This window comes from Dasypus novemcinctus, chromosome 9, assembly GCF_030445035.2.
Source record: "Dasypus novemcinctus isolate mDasNov1 chromosome 9, mDasNov1.1.hap2, whole genome shotgun sequence".
Taxonomy (NCBI): domain Eukaryota; kingdom Metazoa; phylum Chordata; class Mammalia; order Cingulata; family Dasypodidae; genus Dasypus; species Dasypus novemcinctus.
In genome coordinates, this window is record NC_080681.1 from 38,072,844 (window position 1) to 38,078,843 (window position 6,000).

The window sequence follows — 6,000 nt, forward strand, 5'->3', positions numbered from 1 at the left end:
GTGTTCATCAACTGTAACAACTGTACTACACTTATGAAAGACGTTAATGGGAAGTCTTGGTGGTGTGGGGTATCTGGAAATCCCCTATATTTTCAATGTAATATTTGTGTAATCTAAAGCTTCTTTCAAGATAAAAATTTAAAAATAGCTTGAGTGGTTCAAATCCTGAGTTAGAATAGATGAATGTGAGATGTGACATGGACTTCTGTGCTGCTTTTATACTGAATCTTGATACAAATACCATACAATAAAGTCCCTAAAATCAGGGGACTATCACAGCCAGTAGAATGACAGAGAGAGAGAGAGAGAGAGAGAGAGGGAGAGAGAGGGGGAGAGAGAGAGGGAGAGAGAGAGAAATGTTGCCAAAAATGTGGAGAAATGTGAACACTTGTACATTGTTTTAGGATTGTAAAATGGTACAGCTGCTGTGGAAAACAGTTCAGTGGCCTTCAGAAAGTTAAGTATAGAATTACCATATGGCCCGGCAATCCTACTTCCAAGTATATAATCAAAAATTTCAAAGCAAGGACTCGAACAGATACTTGTATACGAATGTTCATAATCATGTTATACCAAATAACCAAGAGGCGGAAGCAACCCAAGTATCCAGCAAAAGATGGATGGGCAAACAAAATGTGGTATAGGCATATAATGGAATATTATTCAGCTATAAAAAGGAATGACGGTCTGATACATATACAACATGGATGAACCTTGAAGATATCATGTTGAATGAAATAAGTCAGACACAAAAGGACAGATATTATATGATTGGGCTTTAATGAAATAACTAGAATATGCAAATTCTTAGAAACAGAAAGTAGATTACAGGTTACCAGAGGCGGGGAGAAAAGGAATTGGGAGTTAATGCTTAATGAGTAAAGAATTTCTGTGTGGGGTGATGGAAAAGTTCTGGTAATGGTTAGTGGTTATGGTAGAACAATATTGTGAATGTACTTACTGCCACCAAATTACATGCTTGCAAGTGGTTACATTGGAAATTTTATGTTACGTATATATTACCACAGTATTTTTCTAAATTGGAAAGTGCGGCGGCTTGCTCGGTCGGTAGAGGTGGGGTCTGGCTGCGGACGAGGGGTCGGTCCAGCTCTGGACGAGGGGTTGGTCCCGCTTGGGATGAGGGGTCGGTCCCACTTGGGACGAGGGGTCTGTCCGGCAGCAGACGAGGGATTGGTCTCACAGGGGTTGCGCGGTTCGGCTGACAGGGTCGCCCGGCGAAGCCGGCGACGAAGGGGTCGCCCAGAAAAGCAGGCGACGAAGGGGTCGCCCGGAGAAGCAGGCGACGAACTGGGGACAAGGGAGGCCAGGCCCTTGTCAGGGGCTCTCAGGACTGGAGGGTGCACGGCAGAAGAACTACCGCGGAGACAAGGTAAACATGCAAGTCCACTTTATTGAGGGAGAGGCAACAGTTTTATAGGGGCTGGGGAAGGCTGATTGGTTGAAGCCATGCCCTGTTCTGATTGGTTGCCGGCGAAAGGTCAGTGGGCGGTACTGGACGGGGGGAGGGGTGGTGGTTAGGGATTGGCTGTCGCTGTTGCTGGGGGAAGGGGCAGGGTTTAGGGATTGGTGGCTGCTGTTGCTGGGGTGGAGGGCAGACTTGAGTTTTCCGCCCACGCCTGGCTGTTGCTGCTGTCGGGGGAAGGGAAAAGGGCAGACTGGATTTTTCCGCCCACGCCTGGCTGTTGCTGCTGTTGGGGGAGGGAAAAGGGCAGACTGGAATTTTCCGCCCTGCGCCTGCGCAGGGAGAAAGAAGAAGAAGGGTGCCGCCCCACTGGCATCGTGCGGCGCCATCCGGGAGGAGGGGCGGCCGCGGAAGCATGGCCGCCGAGAAGGGGAGACCCGAGGGCACTCTGCGCCCATGCCGAGCTTCCTTCAGGGGTGGCGGTGAGTCGGACCAGCCACCCTATTATGGGGGCAGCGGCTTGGCCTGCCGCGGCCGCTCCCCTTGCCAGGCCAGCAAACCACACTTCAGCCCGAGGGGTGACCGCAGGAAAGGAAGAAGTAAAACTCTCTCTTCATAGACAACTTTTTCCTATCCATACAGGAAAGCTACCAGAGTTAATAAACAAAGAAGCAAAATCACAGATCACAAGATCACAAAAATCATTGTGTTTCTATAAACTAGCAGTGAACAATCCAAAGAGGAAATTAAGAAAACAATTCTATTTACAATAAAATCTGTCTCATTTTCCAGGATGCTAAGACATTTGCCACAGGCTGGGTTGGCTTAACAACAGGAATTTATTGCCTCACAGTTACAGAGACTAGAAGGCTTGCTTCCTCCTGGGTCAGCAGCATCCTGGTTGTCTGACAATCCTTGGGTTCCTTGGCTTGCCCATCACATAGGGATGTCCTCTCCTTTCTCGTCCAGGTTCTCACTGACTTCCAGCTTCTGGCTCCTCCCCATAGCTTTCCCCTTTATAAGGCCTCTAGCAGTAGGATTAAGACCCAATTCAATTGCCCATGTCTTAACTAAAATAATATCTTCAAAAGGTCCTATTTTCGGGAAGCAGACTTGGCCCAATGGATGGGGCATCTGCCTACCACATGGGAGGTCCTCGGTTCAAACCCCGGGCCTCCTTGACCCGTGTGGAGCTGGCCCATGTGCAGAGCTGATGCACGCAAGGAGTGCCCTGCCACACAGGGGTGTCCCTGCGTAGGGGAGCCCCACGTGTAAGGAGTGCGCCCCATAAGGAGAGCAGCCCAGCACGAAATAAAGTGAAGCCTGCCCAAGAGTGGCACTGCACACACGGAGAACTGACACAACAAGATGATGCAACAAGAAGAAACACAGATTCTCGGTGCCACTGATAAGGATAGAAGTGGTCACAGGAGAATACAGTGAATAGACACAGGAAGCAGACAACTGGGGGAGGGGGGAAGGGGAAAGAAGTAAGTAAATAAATCTTTTTTAAAAAAAGGTCCTATTTTCAGTGGGTTCACACTGATAGGAATGGGATTACGATAAGAACATGTTCCCCACCCCTGCAGGTTATATAATTCAATCCATCACAGCATCTAAAAGAAGAAAATACCTAGGAATAAATTTAATCAAGGAGTTAAAAGACTTCTACACTGAAAACTATAAAATGCTGTTGAAAGAAATTAAGGAAGACCTAAACAAATGGCAAAACATCCTGTTTTCATGGATTGGAAGACAATATTGTTAAGATATCAATATTACCCAAAATAATCTATAGATTCAATACAGTATCTATCAAAATGCCAGCAGCCTTTTTTGCAGAAATGGAAAAGTTGATCCTCAAATTAATGTGAAATTACCAGGGTTCCCAAACAGCCAAAACAATTTGAAAAAAAAGAACAAAGTTTGAGTACTCACATGCTACAATTTCAAAGCTTACTGCAAAGCTACAGTTATCAAAACAGTGTGGTACTGGCATCAGCATAGACATATCTAACAATAGAATAAAATTGAAAGTCCTAATATAGACCCATACACCTCTGGCCAACTGATTTTTTTAATAAAGATTCCAAGTGCTTTGAAAGGGGTAGGAATAGTGTCTTCCAAAAATGGTGCTAGGAAAACTGGATATCCATGTGTAAAAGAATGAAGTAGACCTCTACCTCATACCCAAATACAAAAAACAACTCAAAAAATAAATAAATAAATCAAGGACCTAAATATAAGCACTAAAACCCTAACTCTCTTAGAAGAGAACTTAAGGGCAAATTTTCATGATCTTTTATTTGGCATTGTATCCTGAGAGATGACACCAAATGCAAGAGCAAAAAAAGAAAAAATAAATTTGATTTCATCAATATTAGAAACTTTTGTGCATCAAAGGAATTATCAGAAAAGTGAAAAAACAATCCATGGAATGGGAGAAAATAGTGGCAATTATATATCTGATAAGGGTTTAATCTCCAGAATATATAAAGAACTCTTCCAACTCAACAACAAAAAGAAACAACCCAATTAAAAAGTAGGCAAAAGGGAAAGCGGATGTGGCTCAATCGATTGGGCTCCTGTCTACCATATGGGAGGCTCTGGGTTCACATCCCAGGGCCTCCTTGTGAAGGCAAGCTGGCCCATGCCCACGGAGAGCTGATGGCCCGTGTCCACGGAGAGCTGGTGGCCCGCACCCATAGAGAGCTGGCACCGCAAGATGACACAACAAAGGGAGACAAACAGACACAGAAGAATGCAGAGCAAATGGGCACAGAGCAGACAGCAAGCAAGTGGCAAGGTGGGGGGGGGAGGCGTATAAGTAAAATAAATCTTTAAAAAAAAAAAAGTAGGCAAAGGACTCAAAGGACTTGAATGGATATTTTTCCAAAGAAGATATACGAATGGCCAATAAGCACATAAGAAGATGTTCAATATCATTAGCCATTAGGGAAATGAATATCAAAAACACAATTGGAACCATTTCACACCTAAAAGGATATCTAATATTGAAAAAAAAAAAAGGAAAATGACAAGTGTTGCAGATGATATGGAGAATTAAAACCCTTGTGCCTTACTGGTGGGAGTGTAATATGGTACAGCCACTATAGAAAACAGTAGGGCAGTTCCTCAAAATGTTAAATATAGAATACCATATGACCTGGCAATCCCACTCGTAGGTATACAGCCAAAGAAATTGAAAACGGACTCAAACAGATACTCCTATAGCAATGTTTACAGCCGTATTATTCCCGATAATAGCCAAAAGATGCAAACAACCCAAGTGTCCATGGATGGATAAACATAATTTAATACATACAATAGAATATTATTTAGCCATAAAAAGGACTGAAGTTCTGAGACATGCTACAAGACTGATGAATCTTGAAAACATGCTGAGTGAAGCAAGGCACGTAAGGAAAATGGCTTCACTTATATGAAATATCTAGAAATAGTAAAATTGTAGAGAGAGAAAGTAGATGAAGTTATCAGAAGAAAAGGGAAGGGGGTAAAGGGAGTTCTTGCTTCATGGTATAGAGTATTTATAAATTAAAAGAAAAAAATCAGTGGAAGATGGCTAGCTCAGTGATATTCTTATGGTTTAACTTGAAAAGCTGCATTCAAATTAACTGACTTTTTTACCTTGAAAAAATGCACCCCAACCAAAGCACCCCATGTAATTGATGGTGAACCATTGATTAAGCTATATTTGGGAATTGCCTATCTCACTGTCTTTCAAAATCCTCCTTGAGAGACTTGGTTTAATAGCAAATGCATTATTGTACTCAAATAATAATAGAAATGACTGCTTTTGTAGTGTCTGAACATGACACTCTGAGCAGACTACCCATTTTGGCTAAGATTAGTGGCAAGGCAGTGGATGGTGATTGCTTTACTTCACAAATGTATGGGGCTAGAGCCTCTCATCTTGCTAATGTGAGAGAGCAAAATCCTAGGCATGAAAAGACAGAAAATAGGCAAAATAAGCAGGTATGGTAGAAAACTTTAAACACTAAGGGAAAAACGGAAATGAAAGCTAGCTATTATGCTAAAACCCTGTTGGTAATCCTCATTAATTTGGGTTAATAATTGTGAAGCTCAGGCTTGATAATGATATTTTAAAATCCTTATTCCATTCAGTCTGCCAATAAATCACACAAACCAAAATTTATTGGGTATCTATTATGTGTGATAAGGCTAGTCACAAAGGCCCAAAGGGAAAAATAAGATGCCCCTAGCCTCAGTGAGCTCACTACAATTACTTTCAAGAACCTGAAGTAACAGAATCAGACCTGGTCAAGTGCTGCTAAGAAGAGGTCCTTGGTAAACAGATTGATTTTAATATCTAAATTGCACTAAGACTTTTGGGACCCTTGTTTACCATTCCCCCATTTTAAAAATGTAGGTTGCTTCCTATTTTATAATATTATAATTAAAATTAAAATTTTCCTAATTTTAGCATTTATCTTGCTTCCATTTTAGATTATTATAAATAACATTGCAATGAACATCTTCATGAATGTAGTTTCCCATATTTTAGATTATTTCCTTATTCCAATTCTCAGAAGTGG